At 39.4% G+C, this 21,755-nt stretch overlaps 1 protein-coding gene across 1 annotated transcript in view; it reads right to left on the bottom strand.

Annotated features, from left to right (window-relative positions):
* fstl5 (follistatin-like 5) overlaps nt 1-21,755 on the bottom strand; it is a 323,171-nt gene that overhangs the window by 264,092 nt on the left and 37,324 nt on the right. The window lies entirely within an intron of this gene.

Here is a 21,755-nt window from a genome sequence, read left to right as displayed (position 1 = left end):
CCTCCCTGTCCAAATGGATTGGACGTCGATTGGCGTCACTTAAACTGAAAGATGAGCATTCACAGCCAGTCCTCCCAGTTAAAGTTAATGGTTGTTAATGGTTGGCAATATGTAAATTTCTTTGTCAATTTTAGGGTAGTTACAGGTTATTTTCTGTTGATTTGAGTCATTCCGGGGTCACTTGTACATTTTGGATCATTTCCTGTTGATTTTAAGGTATCCATGGGTCACTTCCTGTCAGTGTTGTCACGAATTACTTGAAAAAGTAATTTAATTACTGATTACACCTCAAAAAAGTAATCTAGTTACTTTACTGATTACCTTATTATCATAATAACTACATTACTTTAACAGTAACTTATCAGTTACTCTTTACCAATTTTTCTCCTTTTGCTGCCTCAACATAAAAATAACAGAAAAATGTCTTCGCGTGTAATTTAGTTTTTCACATAAGGCTTAATCTTTGAGTTAGCGGGGGGTCAATTAGTCGATGGAGTTGATTTCAACCACCATTGACTCGCCCTAGCTTAGCCATTCCGGAGCCCTAAAACTAACAAATAACTGACAAACTGCACAAAATTTGTTTAAATCAACTCCAACGACTAATTAAACCCATACTAACTCCAAGATTAAGCCTAATGTAAAAAATTCTGAACTTCCCCTTTGAAATAAAGACCTAGCCCAGGGGTCCCCAAACTTTTTCCTGTTAGGGCCACATAACTTTTCCCTTCTCTGATGAGGGGCAGGGTCAGTTTGTAACAGAAAACGTGTGACGATTGCAGGAGTGCCTAAACGTAAAAATGTATTGTCTTTCAGAAAGCCACAATCAAATAACCCTTTCTGGATTCTTCACGGAACAAAAGTAAATAAAGTAAAAATAATAATATAATATACTAGAAACTGCAATTTCGGGAGAAATTACACCTGGGTCTTTCCTCTGTGGAGATACAGATCTTAGCCCCACTCAGGTCTATAAATAGAATGGACAATAATGCCAGTCAATGGCATAAAACAAAGTAATCGGCATTAAAAAATGATTGGGAAAATTGGACGTCCATGTCCGTCAATGGCAGCACACTCCATAAGCCTCAACGCAATCGGGGACATTTGGGGTACACGTCCTATTGATATCTGGTCATTTCCAGTTGATGTGGGGATATTGTTTTTTTTGCCATTGAAAATGAATGGGAAAAATTTTGGACGTCCATTGACGTCAATATAATATAATTAGGGCTGTCAAACAATTAAAATTTTTAATCGAGTTAATCACAGCTTAAAAATTGATTAATCGTAATTAATCGCAATTCACACCATCAATAAAATATGCCATATTTTTCTGTAAATTATTGTTGGAATGGAAAGATCAGACACAAGACGGATATATACATTCAACATACGGTACATAAGTACTATATTTGTTTATTATAACAATAAATCAACAAGATAGCATTAACATTAACATTCTGTTAAAGCGATCCACGGATAGAAAGACTTGTAGTGCTCAAAAGATAAATGTTAGTACAAGTTATAGAGATTTTATATTAAAAGCCCTCTTAATGTTTTTGTTTTAATAAAATTTGTAAAATTTTCAATCAAAAAATAAACTAGTAGCTCGCCATTGTTGATGTCAATAATTACACAATTCTCATGGTGCTGAAATTCATGAAATCAGTTGCACCCAAGCGCCAGCAGAGGGTGACAAAACTCCATAAAACACAAGTAACAAGTGCACATGACACTGTGCTGTCATTTTAATTTGTTTGAGCTGGGCATGTGCGTTAATTGCGTCACATATTTTAACGTGATTAATGTTAAAAAATTAATTACCGACCGTTAACGCGATAATTTTGACAGCCCTAAATATAAATATAATATAATATAATATAATAATAACACTATTAATTAAATACATAATAACCAAATAACCCTCTCTGGGTTCTTCACAGAAAAAAGCCAGGAAATAAATAACACTATTGGGGGAAAAAAAAAAAAAATTGTTCAGGGGGCCGGACCAAATGTGGAGGCGGGCCGTAGTTTGGGGACCCCTGACCTAGCCGTTAAAATGCTGTCTATAAAAGTTGTAAAGCATTAAAACAAACAAAAATTAATGAAATCAACAAAAATCCAACAATGTAAAGCTTTAATAATGGGTCAAAATCATTTTTCGAACAGATCATGTGACTAGCACCTTGGAGACTATACTTTGCTTTGCTAGGCCAAAACTACACAAGAGGAGGCAAGTTGGATATTTAGAATTTCTTTAAACCTAAACTTTCAAACGTTACAAACAACAACTTTAACAGTTGATTGAACTCGAACAGTAGCGGTATGAAATGTTAAGAGTCTTGTTAGCTCGTATTGCTGTGTCCGGCCGCTGTAACTCTGCTGCTCTCTGTGAACTCTCGTGAACTCTGAGCTCAGCCGGAACGCGCACGGCTATTAAGTATACGTCACGTGACTGTGACGTAGCCGGTAACGCACTCGGCCAAACGTACACACAACTTCCGTGGGTGAATTATGTTCCAAAATAAAGAGTCACCACAATATACAGTATTGGCCAAAAGTTTAGAGACATCTCAAAGGTGGATACTTTGAAGAATGTAGAATACAAAACCTGTTTTCAGTTATTTCACTTTTTTATGCCCTTTCACATGTTCGTTCATAGTTTTTATGTCTTCAGTGAGAATTTACAATAGTCGTAAAAATATATAAAACGCAAAAATGATGAAGTGTGTCCAAACTTTTGACATATGTTTCAGAGTCTTCAGCAAGCTTTTCCCCCAGTCCCACAAATGTAAAACTCCGCCTATGATTACAAACTCTAACTATAAAATGTACATAATTACACATATTATAAAGGCTGGTTACAAACTGTAGAAGTGCTGGCTGTCTCGTTACCTGTCGGCTTTGTTTAAATTTTTTTCTTATCTGACCAAAGCACACTGTACTAGTTGAAGCCTGGGACCGTGTGTATTTTTGTGTGAGATCAAGATTGAGCTTTTTGGCAACAAACACTCTAAGTGGGTCTGGTGTGCCACGAAAGATGCGCATGCTGAAAAGCACCTCATACCCGCTGTGAAGTATGGAGGTGGGTCAGTGATGCTGTGGGGCTGTTTCGCTTCCAAAAGGAAATACCAGGACATTTTAAATCAAAATCTGTTGCCCTCTGCCCGAAAGCTGAAGATGAGTCGTCGCTGGGTCTTTCAGCAAGACAATGACCCTAAACATATGGCCAAATCTACACAGAAATGGTTCACCAGACACAAAATCAAGCTCCTCCCATGGCCATCTCAGTCCCCAGACCTTGTTTTGTTGGCAAAAGGGGGTTGTACAAAGTATTAACAGCAGGGGTGCTAATAATTGTGACACACATTATTTGATGTCAAATAATTTTTTCTTTATGTGGGATTTTTTTTCCCTACTGAATGAATGGACTTGTATTGAAGGTTGGATTTTTCTTTTTCCATTAAGGCCCCATATTATTTGAATAAAAAATATATATTAGAAGTAGGGCTGTCAAACGATTAAAATTTTTAATCGAGTTAATTACAGCTTAAAAATTAAATAATCGTAATTAATTGCAATTAATCGCAATTCAAACCATCTATAAAATATGCCATATTTTTCTGTAAATTATTGTTGGAATGGAAAGATAAGACACAAGATGGATATATACATTCAACATACGGTACATAAGGGCTGTATTTGTTTATTATAACAATAAATCAACAAGATGGCATTAACATTATTAACATTCTGTTAAAGCGATCCATGGATAGAAAGACTTGTAGTTCTTAAAAGAAAAATGTTAGTACAAGTTATAGAAATTTTATATTAAAACCCCTCTTAATGTTTTCGTTTTAATAAAATTTGTAAAATTTTCAATCAAAAAATAAACTAGTAGCCCGCCATTGTTGATGTCAATAATTACTTACACAACGCTCATCGGTGCTGAAGCCCCTAAAATCAGTCGCACCCAATCGACAGCAGAGGGAGGCAAAACTCCATAAAACACAACAAGTGAGCGTTTCACTGTATTGTCATTTAAATCCGTCTGAGCGGGGCTCTGCGTTAATTGCGTCAAATATTTTAACGTTATTAATTTTAAAAAATTAATTAACGCCCGTTAACGCGATAATTTTGACAGCCCTAATTAGAAGCTAAAAAACACATCTTTTTTCAGGGGTGCCAATAATTATGGAGGGCACTGTACCTATTGTTGCTTTAAATGCTGTCAATATGGGAATGAAATACAATAAAAATACATACGTTATATGCTAATCAAAGCTTCCCGAAGTTTTTTGTCATGATATGATCTAGGAATCCTTATATCGCTGGCAATATATGCCTGTTAAAACAGCAGTCTAAGAATTGTTGCCACTTTAGAAAACTTTCTTCATCTCCCTTGTGAAGATTAGCATAATGAATATTTCCATGACACTTTTGAACGTCTCTTCCTGAGTTTAAAGATGAAAGCGACACAAACATTTCTCGTTGGTGTTAAGCAATTATTTCCTCCATCCGATGCTTAAAACAAACCAGATAGCGTCTCCTCCCTTTGCTCGTCCCCAGACAGCCGACGACAGAGAAGTGGCATCCTTGCAGCGTGGCCGCTAATTAGCTCAAAATCAAGGAAAAGGGCGAGCTTAAAAAAAAGCAATTAAGCAACAACAACAAAGAAGGTAATGAGTGATGTGAGCTAACTATTGCTGCTTTGGAGTCTTAAAGCCTTCACAGCCCTAGTCATTAAGTTATGTCTCTGAAGGGGAGCCTTTAAGGTGCTGCGATAATCCGCCACTGGGAATTTCCGTTTGAAGTCCAATGTGAGGAATTTCGAATTCGTAACAAGAAAGATGTTTGCCTACAACTGATTTACTGCGTTCTGATAACGGCTTCGGACGTGAAAAATGAAGTGAATGTTTTTTAAACATCTTTACCTTCCTATATTCAACAATGAAAGAACATTAAAGCGTATGTGACACGAAAAAGCATGTTTATTTCATAATACACGCGGTATTTTATGCTCCTGAATGATATGGACCGCTTGGATGTGTGTGGAAGCGATCGCTATATTTATTTAGTTTTTTTTAATCCCGCGCCATGAAAATGAGTGACTTCCGGCTTCGGTCTTGCGTTGAGGAGGAGGGCGCTGTGCCGTGTACGGGAGAAAGACTCCTCTTCACTATACAGCCTACTGTTGTTTATGAGGACTAAGGATTCAGCTGATTTTTCGGATTAATACGTTTATTTTTCGCATCACGCCAGCCAAATGGCTGCAGAAAAATCTTGCTGTATGAGGGAGAGGCGTGTGCGCCTTTTTGGAGTTTCAAAAGGTTCCCATTCACCGTGGATATTGGCCAAAACAAGCCCTACTACTGTGGGACCATTGGACTTATGAGGAAGTGAGTAAACATCTTGTTTTGTATTATGTCAAATACAAATACAGCGGTTTCAAAGTAAACACTACAAACTTTCTTTAAATAAAGGACTACTTACGTTTGATCAGTGATAGACATGTAAAAAGCTCATGCACATTAGCTGCACGTTAGCTGCACAACAACTGTAGCCGCCCTCCTCCGGGGAATGAGCTGTAAATTTGCCGATCCGCGAAGACTATCGACAACCCAGTCGTCAAGTCAAATAATCCGGGCTAGTTATGTGTGATTTTCCACTTCGAAGACTTTGAAACATCACTCAGTTCGGGTTAGCATGTCGGCTAGCTGTCACGCCTCTTGGTTTGTTTACATTCTCCGAAGCCGGGGAAGGGTAATGACATATGTCCGATTTAGGTGTCATAAGATATCGTTCGGGAGGTGCGACAGTAAAGGTGAAGTCGACAGTTTTGACCATTATGGAGTAATTTTGCCATGTCGTCCTGAATAAGTGCATTTTTATTATTTCATATTCCATTTAGCACAAGACTGATATTTGTCATGACCATGCCATTTATTTAGCAGTTGGGGAAAATACTTGGATAAAAAGAATATCCTGTAAAAATACTGAAGTAAAGAGACAGAAACAATGACATTTTGCAGATCTCTTCGTCGCGTTTTCCTCGTTGTGAACAGTTCCCCCTCGACGGGCTGACTGGTCCTCCTCAAGCCATTTATTTAGCTATTGGGGAAAAATACTTGGATAAAAAGAATATCCTGTAAAAATATTGGAGTAGAGAGACTGAAACAATGACATTTTGCGGCTCTCTTCGTCGCGTTTTCCTCGTTCTGAATAATTCCCCCTCAATGGGTTGTATAGTAAAACCGATGAGCCCAGTCTCCCGCTGACGTCATCCACCTGTTGGGGACGCTTGAGCCCTATAATGGTAGGCGTGGCTAACCGGCAGATTAAAAGACTAATTTCTCGTCATCTGCGCTTTGCTAAATTGTTGATTACAGTTGAATCGTCTCAAAATATGAGTCTAATTCACATAATAATGCTATTTAAGACTTTTTTTCTCCTGTCGTATGCTCTTTAATGCAATAAGTTTTGGGGAAATGGCTTGCGAAAAGTGTCGTGAAAGTTCTCTACTCGCCTGACCGACTTGCACCTTTATCAACCCGTGGTCGCGTTCCACATCCCGGCTTTGCGGTGAATCCCTTCCTGTTGGGAACTGCTGCTTCTCCGCCTCACTGGAGTCGCAGCGGCGGAGATAAAAGCGAGCCGGATTACTTTTTCCCTTCCGTATCGTCTCCTGGCAGCGGCCCAATCAATCTCTTTGTGTTAAATGACTTATTAATGAAAGCGCTCTTGGGCTGGATACACACAAACACTAGCACACACACAAGTAGTTTACTACAGTGGAACATTTTAAGTGTGCGCTTTAGGCTAGGATTTCCCCAATCCAATCATATGATTGGAAATCTGTGCGATCATGACATTTTCAGTGGGTCCGAATCAGGATTTTAAAATATATTTACTTTTAAGTATTAACTCATTGGCTTCAATTGAAACCGAAAGACATCGTATCCATTTTGACCAGGAGGGCTGGCAGCGAACGTTTGACAAATAGAATTACTTTTAGAGATGTCCCGATCCGATCACGTGATCGGAAATCGGGCCGATCGCGCCATTTTTCAGAGGATCGGAATCAGTTGAAAAGGATCAGGTTTTTAAAGAAATATATTTACGTTTCTCTGCTTCATGCGCGTACAACCTTCACTGTCCTTCCTGCTGCTTTTCTTGCTCAGCACTGTACTGCAGTTTGCTGCTTGTTAAAGTTAACGATGAGTGACAGCTGTGATGAGCTTTGATGTTGCCAGAGAAGCCTGGGAGTGCTGACTTGAAAGACACCGCATGTGTCAATCATCTTTGAGCTTGTTAAACACTCGCGTGTTCTCTCTAAGCGCCCAAATACACCAGATGCATGATCGTTCTGGTGTTTGGCCATTTCTTACTACGCGACGAAACGTCCTACACAATGCTCTGCGCGCTTGCACAAGCATCCCCACATCGGTTAGAAGCAGCGAGTACTCACTATTTTTGTTTTTATTTAGTTTTTTAGAACCTTTTCATTGCCTCAAAAATACTTTTTGCATGTATTACCCTCTCATACTTTTAACCATTGTGTTTTTTTTAGGGCTGTCAAACGATTAAAATTTTTAATCGAGTTAATTACAGCTTAAAAATTAATTAATCGTAATTAATCGCAATTAATCGCAATTCAAACCATCTATAAAATATGCCATATTTTTCTGTAAATTATTGTTGGAATGGAAAGATAAGACAAGATGGATATATACATTCAACATACGGTACATAAGGACTGTATTTGTTTATTATAACAATAAATCAACAAGATGGCATTAACATTATTAACATTCTGTTAAAGTGATCCATGGATAGAAAGACTTGTAGTTCTTAAAAGATGAATATTAGTACAAGTTATAGAAATGTTATATTAAAATGCCTCTTAATGTTTTCGTTTTAATAAAATTTGTAAAATTTTCAATCAAAAAATAAACTAGTAGCCCTATTCTGTCCTCAATGTGTGTGAGTACACAAATTGACAGATAGCGAACATAAGTTCCAAAAAGAAATCAGATGGTGTGGCATGCAAGTTGCATGGGCTTTACCGAAGTCATCTCTTTTTGACAGGAGCACGTTTCTTGTATTTTTGTAAAACTGAAAATAACAAGGCAATGTGTCAATAACTTGCATAAATCACAAAATAACATAAAATGTACACACACGTGTCCATTTGAGCAGTAGCACTAGCCAATTAGCTCACAAGCATCTAACAATGTAACTGCATTTCACCATATATGTGAACAAATTCAAATACACATCATCAATAACTATCTAATGCTCATGAATATAAACAAAGGAGGAATATAACTCACAAGCGATGCATGTATTAGACACAAACAGTGTGATGGGGCTATGAGAACTGCCACTGAATACTGGATGCGAACGTTAGCTGGTCTGAATAGCACTGTCTATTAGTGTGAGTTCGCGTCGACATATAATCACGTCAGAAAAGCGCGCCGAAACCCAAATAATCAGCTGCACTGAATCGCCAGCAGAGGGCGACATTACGCCACATAACATATGCAAGTCACACCCAAGCGCCAGCAGAGGGCGGAAAAACTCCATAAAACACAATTAACAAGTTGGCCTTTCACTGTACTGACATTTAAATCTGTCTGACCGGGCCTAGTGCGTTAATTGCGTCAAATATTTTAACGTGATTAATTTAAAAAATTAATTAACGCCCGTTAACGCGATAATTTTGACAGCCCTAGTTTTTTTGTGTTAGCTTTGAAGCAGTTGAACACATTAGTCACGTAGCGTATTCAAACCGTTCTTATTTGATGTAACTACATTTAAGTATTTTCGTAAGGCATTTTTTTTGTACGTTCTGCCTGTATGCATCTAAACAAAAAAAGTTTAGAGCACACGGTAGTACTTTGGTTGTCAAATTTGACTAATGTAGCACGTTTCGCCGATATAGCAGATTTTGGCAGAACACCGGTTCCAGTCCGGCTCAGTGTTGACTGCGTGCCACGCAGTACTTCGAATACAGGCAAATCATACGGGCTGTGCACGGCTGCGGTCCGCCAACGCCGTTCCCTCGTGAGCTCTCGCATGATCGCGCGCGATAACGTGGCATTTAAAAAAACGACAAACACACGGAGTCTGTACTCATTAGAGAAGCAGAGAGAGAGCACATATTTTGGTTGCATATTGATATTTTAGTTGTGTCGGTCTCAATTCCAGATTGACTGCATCATGTTGAGATCAGGGCTCCCTGTGTGGGGGCTAGGGGGCGGGGCCTATTATGCCCTTGGTTGTGTCGGTGGGCTTTGCGCTTTGCGCACATTTAAAATTTATGGCACATAATATCTCATAGAGCTGTTATAAACAACTATTAAATAATCTGTAATATTTATAAAATGGATAGCGAATTATATACAACACGAACTAAAAAACTACGTACTTGGAATTGGTGTCTAATCACTGCAGATTCCTGTGCCCAGCGCACTGTTGGTTTTTCAATGAAAAGTCAAGTAAAATTTAGGAAAGAAAAAGGAGAAACGTCTTGAATAGACCACCAGGTCGAAACATGTGGGTGTCTCTTTATCCTCTTTCGTACTTTTCCCCCTCGACTCTGTATATAAACCGACATTGTGTGTGCGCCGGGCATGAGAATTTCTGCAGTGGAACCACTTCCAGATACGCTGCTTTTTTTTTTTTCGCTCAAAGTTGTCAGCACGTCGTGTGTTTGATATCATTGCCAGAAAAACACACTTAATAGGACACCTTGCAGCTTCCTTTTTAATACTGTCCGTATAACGATATGCTGCATCGTAAATCACTTTGTGACTGTCCACCTTCATGATGAAACGTTCTTCGTATGTTCGCTGGTGTTTAAACTGTGAATAAGCCACTGGGCTGTTGACGTCAGGCCTGGCTCCGCCCATTTGGTCAGATGCGTGTCCGGCAAAAATAGAAAATAGCTTAAACCGTCCGGCGGGCTGTGGCACACCGGAGATGGTCCGCAGTCAATCCGAAACACTGACGCGGCCGGTATACGTTGAATAATAGGATATAATGGGAACGGATTGGTTCCGGCGCTATTTTTTACCGGAACCGGAACGATCATGCATCTGGTGTATTTGGGCCCTAAGTGTTCTCAGCAACCTGAGTGGATTTGAGTGGACTCACTCAATGAAGCATTCAATAGTCGCAAGTATTTTTCTACGTTATTCTTGTTTAGAAATAATTTGGTGCAACAGTAGCATGTTTAAAACTTAAACAACTTAAACTTAATCATAATTAGTACATTTAAAGTGCTTAAAAACCATTGATTAAATTTTCTGTACATATACAGTCATGTTAAAAAATTAAGACACCCTATGGAAGCCTGTGTGTTTTCTAACATATTTGGTCAAGTGGATATTTAATATCAATTTTAACAATTTAAGTAATAGAACTAAACTATCAAAACTGAAAAAAAGATGTACAACTTTCTGTAAAATGTAATTTTAAATAAATAAATGCAATTTCTGTTGGGGAATAAATTAGGACACCCCCACATTCAATCCCACTTAAAATGGCTAAAATCACACAAAGGGGTATCACATCAGGTGCATATTATTAGAACATCATTACTCAGTGTTTTGAAGGCGGCTTGCTCACATTTAGTTTGGTGTGCCCCTGACTGTTGAAGTGAGAGAAAACACCATGGTGAGATCAAAGGAGCTGTCTGAGGCCTTCAGATAGAATATTGTAGACACTTATGAGTCTGGTAAGGGATTTCAAATCAGATCAGATCTCAAAAGAATGTAAAATTGCCAAATCCACTGTCCGGAAAATAGTGGAGGACATTCAAAACAACTGTCAACTTGCCCAGGTCTGGCCGTCCAAGCAAGTTCACCCCGAGAGCAGACAGCAAGATACTAAAAGAAGTCTCCAAAAACCCTAAAATGTCACCACGGGACCTACAACAGGCTCCTGCTAGTTGCTTCTGTTGATGTGAAAGTGCATGCCTCTACCATCAGAAAGACACTTCACAAGTGTAACGTTCATGGGAGGTGTGCAAGGGGGAAAACTTTGCTCTCCAAGAACAACATGAAGGCCAGACTGAAGTTTGCCAGCGTGAACGTAGACAAAGACCAGGACTTCTGAAATAATGTTTTTTGGACAGATGAATCTAAAATTGAATTATTTGGACACCAGAACAGAGGATATGTTTGGCGTAAACCCAATACAGCATTCCAGGAAAACAACTTCATACCAACTGTGAAGCATAGAGGTGGAAGTGTCATGGTTTGGGAATGCTTTGCTGCAGCAGGACCTGGCCAGCTCACCATCATAGAATCCACCATGAACTCTGTCATTTATCAGAGGGTGCTTGAACATATGAGATCATCTGTAAAAAATTAAAGCTGAAGCAAAACTGGCTCCTGCAACATGACAATGACCCAAAACATACCAGTAAATCCATGAAGGACTGGAAGAAAAGGAGTCCTGGAATGGCTGAGTCAAAGCCTAGATCTTAATCCCATTGAGATGCTTTGGGGTGACTCGAAACGGGCTGTACATGCAAGAAAACCCTCAAACATCTCACAGCTGAAAGTATTCTGCTTTGAGAAGTGGGGCAAACTTTCTTCAGGCCGATGTCAAAGACTAGTAGATGGCTACAAAAAGCGTTTCACTGAAGTTATATCAGCCTTAGGGGCTAACAATAGCTTTTAGGTGGAAGGTTGTCCCAACTTTTTCCTCAGTTAGAATATGCATCTTTGTTGATATATTTGGTTTCATGAGTAAAACAATGTTAATTTTTGTTGTTTAGCTGTAATTAAATCCTTTTCTTTTCCAGCGATAAAGAAAAACAAGATCAGACATTGATATGTGGACATTTCTTAATAAAGAACTGAATATTTAATGGGGTGTCCTAACTTTTTTCACAAGACTGTACATATTTTTTTTTCTATTTGATTTATACTTTGGTGGAAAAAAGGGAAAACATCTTTTATGTATCTCTTTCCGATGCTTAATCAGAATAAATACAGTAAACTGAACACACCAACAAAATCATGTGACTCGGACTCAGGTGCAAAAATATGCAATCCCCAATTACTTTGCATTCAGGTGTGTGCGCAGGCATTTAGTACTGGCAAAAATATATATTAAATTTGTATATTTTTTTAAAATTTGTATCGTTACTGGCCAATACCATGTTTGTTATCAGTGCAACACTAAAATATAAATCTCAATCTAAAATCACAACCAAAATAGCTAAATTCACTACAATGGATAACCAACTTAATTTTTTTTTTTTTTTTACAGAGTTTTATTTATGTTCAACAAAATATTTAAACATAATTAGTTTTCAACCTTATTTTGTGCTGCACAACTGATTTTCGCTTCATTGAAACCACTGCTGTACTACTAACCCAGTGGGGCAAATAAGTATTTACTCAACCACCAATTGTGCAAGTTCTCCTACTTGAAAAGATTAGAGAGGCCTGTAATTGTCAACATGGGTAAACCTCAACCATGAGAGACAGAATGTGGAAAAAAAAACAATCACATTGTTTGATTTTTAAAGATTTCCAAATTAGAGTGAAAAATAAGTATTTGGTCACCTACAAACAAGCAAGATTTCTGGCTGTCAAAGAGGTCTAACTTCTTCTAACAAGGTCTAACGAGGCTCCACTCTTTACCTGTATTAATGGCACCTGTTTTAACTCATTATTGGTATAAAAGACTTCTGTCCACAAGCTCAGTAAGTCACACTCCAAACTTCACTATGGCCAAGACCAAAGAGCTGTCGAAGGACACCAGAAACAAAATTGTAGACCTGCACCAGGCTGGGAAGACTGAATCTGCAATAGGGAAAATGCTTGGTGTAAAGAAATCAACTGTGGGAGCAATTATTAGAAAATGGAAGACATACAAGACCACTGATAATCTCCCTCGATCTGGGGCTCCATGCAAGATCCCACCCCGTGGCGTCAAAATGATAACAAGAACGGTGAACAAAAACCCCAGAACCCCACGGGGTGACTTAGTGAATGACCTACAGAGAGCTGGGACCACAGTAACAAAAGCTACTATCAGTAACACAATGCGCCGCCAGGGATTCAAATCCTACACTGCCAGACGTGTCCCCCTGCTGAAGAAAGTACATGTCCAGGCCCGTCTGCGGTTCGCTAGAGAGCATTTGGATGATCCAGAAGAGGACTGGGAGAATGTGTTATGGTCAGATGAAACCAAAATAGAACTTTTTGGTAGAAAAACAGGTTCTCGTGTTTGGAGGAGAAAGAATACTGAATTGCATCCGAAGAACACCATACCCACTGTGAAGCATGGAGGTGGAAACATCATGCTTTGGGGCTGTTTTTCTTCAAAGGGACCAGGATGACTGATCTGTATAAAGGAAAGAATGAATGGGGCCATGTATCGAGAGATTTTGAGTGAAAATCTCCCTCCATCAGCAAGGGCATTGAAGATGAGACATGGCTAGGTCTTTCAGCACGACAATGATCCCAAACACACAGCCAGGGCAACAAAGGAGTAGCTTCGTAAGAAGCATTTCAAGGTCCTGGAGTGGCGTAGCCAGTCTCCAGATCTGAACCCCATAGAAAATCTGTGGAGGGAGTTGAAAGTCCGTGTTGCCCAATGACAGCCCCAAAACATCTTTGCTCTAGAGGAGATCTGCATGGAGGAATGGGCCGAAATACCAGCAACAGTGTGTGAAAAGCTTGTGAATAGTTACAGAAAATGTTTGGCCTCCGTTATTGCCAACATAGGGTACATAACAAAGTATTGAGATTAACTTTTGGTGTTGACCAAATACTTATTTTCCACCATGATTTGCAAATAAATTCTTTAAAAATCAAACAATGTGATTTTCTTTTTTTTTTTTTCCCACATTCTGACTCTCATGGTTGAGGTTTACCCGTGTTGACAATTACAGGCCACTCTAATATTTTCAAGTGGGAGAACTTGCACAATTAGTGGTTGACTAAATACTTATTTGCCCTACTGTATGTCTATAATTTTGAGATAACTTTCTTCAAAGTGGGGGAAAAAGACATTTAGAAACGCTTTTTTTTTTCTCAATACATTTCGAGGTTTTGGATCAGGACTCAAAATCAGGTAACTCTTGAGTCAAAGACAAATATGTGTGATTGGGAGATACCTACTTTAGGGCATACAATTCGGAATGCAACCAACATTTCAGAAAGGAAGAAGCAGTTTCAACTAGTGCTGTCCTATTATCAGAGCTGTGTACTGAGAGGAACTCAATTTACGATCAAATCACGTACAAGCCCGCGGGTGAAACCATTAGCCTCAGGTTAGCACTTCTATCGGGTCCTCCTCTTGTCTCTAAAGATCCCCGAAATGTGGAGGCCCCTTGATCCCTTTGGAAATAAAGCTGTGGATTGTCATTCAATATCAGATTCCCATTATTTCTTCGCAACTTTGAACCATTCAGTTGATGCATAACTAGCTACTTCATCATTTTCGTGGGAAGTACGAACTTCACTGTCATCAACTTGATTTCACAAACACGCAAAGAAAAACAGCTGGGCAATCAGGGGTCGCGTTAACCGAATATTTTCCGTCGTTGACCTATTTTTTAAAACGGTGACGGAAAAAACTGAAGTCCATCCGTCATGATGCATGACGTCGTTGGCCTTACTCTGAAAATGTCAAGGCAACTGAGTGTCCGAAGTTTCTTCAAAAAGCCCCAAAACGACGATGGTGTTGATAAAAGAGGTGAAAAAACAGGGACTGCACAAGCGGGCACGCAATTCAAGTCCATGCGCACCAGGAGGAAAGTGTGAGACTACGTTCAGGCCACAGCAGGTGAACTGTTAATTTAATTGTTCCATATGCTACATATGGTAGGCTACATACCTACTGGGGCCTCAGTGACGTTTCTTATTCTCGCTATATGATTATAAAACTTTAACATTTGTTAATAATACGCTCTGTGTGTAGTATCATCCATCGCTTTTCCTTTTTAAATGGGCACTTATAAGCGAACGCAAGAAGTAACAACGGGAACATTTTTAAACAGGCATTTCACGGGAGAGCATTTCGACTCTTCGGCCAATCATATAGCGAGAGCGAGTGGATAGTGAGGGGACTGCGCACGGCTCTTAAGTGTCTCTGTCACGTGACTGTCGTAGCCGGTGTAGGCGCTTGAACCTACACCGGTAACGCGCTTGGCCAAATGGACAAACAAGTACGGAAGGTGAATTATGCCAAACAAAGGGTCACCACAATGTCATTATCATCTTTTAAAAAATTTAAGTGACGGGTAAAAATAGATTATGACCGGATTTTTATGACCCTGTCAGTCAAAATGACAGACAACGAAAAAGTCTAGCGCAACCTCCCATCTGTCTAGTATTTGTGGTTGAAATTTGGAACAATTTGACAGAATCCTTTTGAGGTGATAGATGTCCCACTAATTTAAACTGGGAGGAGTGGCCGTGCATGCACATGTTTCAGTGCTACTGACGGCACGGCACAAGACATCCAATCTGTTTAGACTGGGAGGGGTGAAACAAAGTCATAATTTTTGCATGGATGGGTTCAAATTTAGAATGGCGCTTTGGAAAAACACCAAATACTTGTGAGTTTGCATTTTCAATACTTTTTTTTAAGTTTACCCTGTCTAGGTTGCATATAGTATCTACACTGATGGCCAAAAGTATTGGCACCCCTGCAATTCTGTCAGCTAATGCTGTCAGCTAATGCTATATTTCTCCCAGAAAATGATTGCAATTACAAATGCTTCCGTAGTAATATCTTCATTTATTTTGCTTGCAATGAACAAACACAAAAGAGAATGGGAAAAAACATTAAATCATTATCTATTTTACACAAAACTCCAAAACTGGGCAGGACAAAAGTATTGGCACCCTCAGCTTAATACCTGTTAGCACAATTAACAGCCCCTGTTACTTACCTGTTGTCCATAACAGGTGGTGGTAATAACTAAATCACACTTGCGGCCAGTTAAAATGGATTAACGTTGACTCAACCTCTGCCCGGTGCCCTTGGGTGTACCACATTGAGCATGGAGAAAAGAAAGTAGACCAAACAACTATCTGAGGACTTGAGAAGCAAAATTGTGAGGAAGCATGGGCAATCTCCTGTGTCTACCGTGCGCAGTGTCAATAAGCGTAAAGCCTAATGCACTGTGGCTAACCTCCCTAGATGTGGACGGAAAAGAAAATTGACGAGACATTTCAACGAAAGATTGTGCGGATGGTGGATAAAGAACCTCTACTAACATCCAAACAAGTTCAAGCTGTCCTGCAGTTTAAGGGTACAACAGTGTTATCCCGTACTATCCATCGGCGCCTGAGTGAAAAGGGACTTTATGGTAGGATACCCAGAAAGAGCCCACTTCTGACCCAGATACATAACAAAGCCAGGCTGGAGTTTGCCAAAACTTACCTGAGTAGGCCAAAAACTTTTTGGAATAATGTTCTCTGGTCAGATGAGACAAAAGTAGAGCATTTTGGGAAAAGGAGTTTACGGGGAAAAAAATGAGACCTTCAAAGAAAAGAACACGATCCCCACAGTCAAACATGGCGGAGGTTCCCTGATGTTTCAGGGTTGCTTTGCTACCTCTGGCACTGGACTGCTTGACTGTGGGTATGGCATTATGAAGTCTGAATACTACCAACAAATTTTGCAGCATAATGTAGGGCCCAGTGTGAGAAAGCTGGGTCTCCCTCAGAGGTCATCGGTCTTCCAGCTGGACAATGACCCAAAATGCTTCAAAAAGCACTAGAAAATGGTTTGAGAGAAAGCATGGAGACGTTCTAAAGTGGCCAGCAATGAGTCCAGACCTGAATTCCATAGAACACCTGTGGAGAGATCTGAAAATGGCAGTTTGGAGAGGGCACCCTTCAAATCTCAGAGACCTGGAGCATGTGGCCATAGAAGAATGTTCTAAAATTCCAGCAGAGCATTGTAAGAAACTCATTGATGGATACCGGAAGCGGTTGTTCGCAGTTATTTTGTCTAAAGGTTGTGTTATCAGGTGTTTGGAAATGGACTTGTCGCCTTGAGATTGCCCATCCTTACTCACAATTTTGCTTCTCAAGTCCTCAGACAGTTCTTTGGTTTTCTCTTTTCTCCATGTTCAATATGGTACACACAAGGGCACAGGACAGAGGCTAAGTCAACTTTATTCCATTTTAACTGGTTGCAAGTGTGATTTAGTTATTGCCACCACCTGTAATGTGCCACAGGTAAGTAACAGGGGCTGTTAATTGTGCCAACAAGTATTAGGCTGAGGGTGCCAATACTTTTGTCCGGCCAATTTTTGGAGTAAAATGACAATGATTTAAAAACAAATTTCATTGTCTTTTGTGTTTTTTCATTGTAAGCAAAATAAAACTAACTAACAAAGCATTTGTAACTGCAATCATTTTCTGGGAGAAATTGAGCATTATCTGACAGAATTTCAGGGGTGCCAATACTTTTGGCCGGCAGTGAAAATTTGGTATAAATCAAACATATTTTCTTGGAGGAATTTCTGGAAATGGTTGGTCCAAATCACCCTAAAGTGGCCACTTCAAACCAAAATAGTAGACTTCTCGTATAGAGTTTTTGTGCTTTACTTCATGATTGACACACTTAAATGAAATGTCACGTTTAATGTGGCTTTGGGGGGTGGCTGAAGTTTCAAAGGCTTCAGAACAGGGCTACCCGAATTTTTCTTCGCACCAAAGGCTCAACTAAATCTTGTTCAAATTTGAAGGGATTAACTCATAATGTCAGCAGAAGATTAATTTGCAATAATAGGCAATTCCAGGATACTCCAGCCTTTTTTTTCTTTTCGAGAGCGTACTATTTTCGGATGTCCTTCACGGAGAGTTCACTTAGCTGTTTGCCAATTTCTCTCTAATTAAAGTCCACGAAATGTTTCCTCATTTTATTAAAATTGACATCCAATGTTTATCCTGGCTTGTGGCAAAATGCTTGCATGTTAGGGTGAATTTCACTGTGAGACACGATTTATGGCCGACGCCAGTGTGAGGGTATGCTGGCTCTCTCTAGTGGTAGGCAAAAGAATAACCCAATTAAATGTTCAGATGATGTTAGTGGCGCCAATTTTTTTTTTTTTTTTTTTTTTAATTACACAACATTGCATTTTTTTTAACAGACCAGCTTTCCCCAAAATGTGAAAAAATAAGTGATCAAATGTATACTGTTGTGTGTACTAGACATGTTTCAAGGTGTATCGTGGTATGAAAACGTTACAGTCTAAAACCACAAAAATTGTCCGTCATACCGTCCCTACTAGGGATGGGAATTGATACGATTTTTACGATTCCGATTCCATTATCGATATTGCTTAACGATTCAATTCTTTATCGATTCTCTTATCGATTCTAATTTTGGGAAAAAAGAACAAACGTTTTGATTGGCATCGAGTTTGTTTAATCAGAAGTCACAACCTTACAAACTCACAATGAGGTCAAAAGAGGCCCAAAGCCTCAATGTTAACTGCGGCAATAAGTGGCAAATGCACAAGAATGTGTAACATTTTACTGAAACATTTTTCTAACAGAAATAAAAAATATTGGTATATATTGGCATATAGGTCGTTGTTCTGCCTTTGGCAATATGTGTTAAAGCAGGGGTCCCCAAACTTTTTCCTGTGAGGGCCACATAACTTTTCCATTTCCTGATGAGAGGCCGGGGTCAGTTTGTAACAGAAAAAGTGTGACGATTGCAGGAGTGCGTAAATGTAAAAAAAAATATTGTTTTTCAGAAAGCCACAATCAAATAACCCTCTGTGGATTCTTCACGGAACAAAAGTAAATAAAATAAAAATAATAATATAATATAATAATAAATAATAATAGCACTATTAATTAAATAGATAATAACCAAATAACCCTCTCTGAGTTATTCACAGAAAAAGGCCAGAAAATAAATAACACTACTGAGAGAGAAAAAAAAAAATTCAAAATGCTCTCTGGTATTGTTCAGGGGGCCGGACCAAATGTGGAGCCGCGGGCCGTAGTTTGGGGACCCCTGTGTTAAAGTGTATTATTTACCATTATATTGAAATGCATGCCTTTTAGTTTTTATGGCGCTTTCACGCTCAAGTGGGGGCGCCCTTGCGCTTCCTCACGCGAAGAAGAACGCGCTCACGTGAAGAAGAGCGCGCTTACACGCGAAGAAGTCCCGCATCCAAGCGAGTGAGCGAGTTAGTGAGAAAGGGAAACACTGCCACGAGCCTACGTTCTTTGTTAATGTTTGTAAAATATCTACAGAGGCAACGCCTGTATGTATCATCTTTTGTATTGTTGTTGTGTGTTTCCACTCGCGATCGGACACTTAAACCCAGTAGTGTAGTGGTTTGAACGATGTGCTAACGCTAGTGAACGCATGCTAACCGTTTGTTATTACTGTATTAGCAGCTAATCATCGCTGATTTACGTTGATGCAAACCTGTTTGTTATTGGGGACGAAATTGATTTGTTTCATTTCTATTTTTAGTTTCACTCTTCAAGTGATGGTTGAATAAAGTCAGCAAATTATACGAACGTCTTCTGCATCGTCATTTGGGAGTTTAGCTAGCCAGGACTGAGCCTTAGCGTCTCGGTGAGGACAGTGCAGTCGTATTCCCTCCCGATGCAGTTATCTCCACCTTGCAATGACTGCATGTCGCTTTGTTGTAATTTTGCCTCGTGAAGTGAAGACACACTTTCGAGCATTTGAACCTAGAGTACGTGCTGTCATTGTTATGTTTACGGCGGCAATGCTCGTGCTAAACTATCGTAACCTTTCATTTTCACCCTCTTTCCTGGTGAAGTGTAGCCAAACTTTGGAGTGAGTGGTTCTTGGCGCCATGCTAGTTTAATGTGTCTGGACAACAAGACACGTCACGACGCAATATGCGTCTTTAGGAATCGTTAAAGGGATCGTTAAGGCTTTTTCATTGTGATGTCAAGGCCTTGAAACACTCGGAACCGGTTCGGAATTGGAATTGGATTTGATTCCCATCCCTAGTCCCTACAGTATTAGTTATTTTTATGTCCCAAAAATGCAGGGAGAAACCCTCCGCCACTGTTTGTTGCTCAGTGTCAGTGAGTCAACTGTGCTCCACGATGGCTGGAGGAGGTGAAACACCTGAACTTTTTCCCCATCGAAGAAAATGAAATAGCTGGTATGGGAATACTTCGGTTGCAGAAAAGTTAGACGGCCGTGGCTTAGAGGAGAAAGGCCAACCGACATGTAAAACATGTTTGCGGAGGGTGGCTGCCGAGGAGGCAATACGTCCAATATGATTTTGCATTTATACAAAATTGAAGGTTGGTAAACACTGTCATGAACGTTTCCCCACCAGCTACGAGAGTTAACTCCAGCATGTTTAGTGTGTCTAGCGGTGGTAAAACATGGTGTTTTTTTTTCTCTCTGGCAACTGTCTGTGTGATACACATGATACGAGTCATACGCACGTGCTTTTGATGGAAAATAATTCATTTATTTTTGTTTGGATGGTAATAAGGTTGAGTTGTGGCTGTGGATTTAGATTTACCTAAAGAACTGCATTTATTTTAATTTTATTTAGATTATTTCAGTTATTTTTTGTTATTTTTTTTTTAATTTGACATTATACTTATGTTCCAATTTGCTAATATGTTTTGAAAAATAAAAATCCTGTTCAATGGAATTTTTTTTTTGTTTTTTAACCCATAGGTTTCAGAGTAACACATTTTAGAGTTGTACAGTAATTGCAATACCATGATACCTTGAAACCGTGACATTTTGGCTAAAGGTTACCATACCGTCAGAATCTCATACCGGCACATGCCTAGTGTGTACATGTTATTGACTAAATATGCACTACGACGTGCTCAACTTTGGTTCAGAATTAGGTTCTTATCACTGGTTACGATGCGGCTTGCTTCTCGTTTATTCACGCAGCTTCACAGTCCTTTAAACAGTGTGTCTCCAGAGTTAAGAGTGCATTGTTCCACAACAGTGAAACGAGACGAGTCATTGGCTAAATACTGGGATTATCCCGCCCATCGGACGCTGTGTGTCTCTGGGGGTCTATTAAAAGTGGGTGGGGCTCGGTTGCCCCGAATGCACTGCTTTTCTGCATGATGATTAGATGATCTGCCTGAGGCTCAATCCCTTTTTGATTGACATCGAAATGAGCGAATTAGTGATCTTGTCATATTAACATCCACGGGAGGCTTTTTTTTTTTTTTTTTTTTTTCCAATTTTCATTCTATTGTCCTGAGTTGAACCGGAGACTTTCACAATCATCCAAGCAATATTTGCTTTGTTCAAAATGACAAGCAAAAAAATGAGCTTCTATCTCTGGTGGTTTTACTTAATTGCAGCTGCATCTGTTTGGAGACTTGACTTCTGGCACTCTAGTTTCTTTCCCTTTCAAACAGCGGGTGCCGCTGAGCCCCCCACCATCAAAAAGCACTCACAGGAGGGCACACTTTGAGCTTCCTCTCATTGAAAGACCAGCATCTGCCACTGTTTTTAAATATAGTTTAGCTGTATGCCAAGTTCATTTTTATTTTAATTTGTCAAGCTCTAAATCATCAAAAGATCCCGAATGGATTCACTGATAAACAACAACTGACAAACAACGGACATGAACCCTCTTAATTTAACATCCTGAAACTTGGCGTCCACATACCGTATTGGCCCGAAAATAAAACGGCCCTGATTATAGGATGACCCCCTCTTTTTCAAGACTCAAGGTTGAAAAAAAGACTTTTTAACCACCAAATTAATTT

This window comes from Corythoichthys intestinalis, chromosome 11 (genome assembly GCF_030265065.1).
Source record: "Corythoichthys intestinalis isolate RoL2023-P3 chromosome 11, ASM3026506v1, whole genome shotgun sequence".
NCBI lineage: Eukaryota > Metazoa > Chordata > Actinopteri > Syngnathiformes > Syngnathidae > Corythoichthys > Corythoichthys intestinalis.
This window is presented reverse-complemented; position numbering and strand designations above follow the sequence as displayed.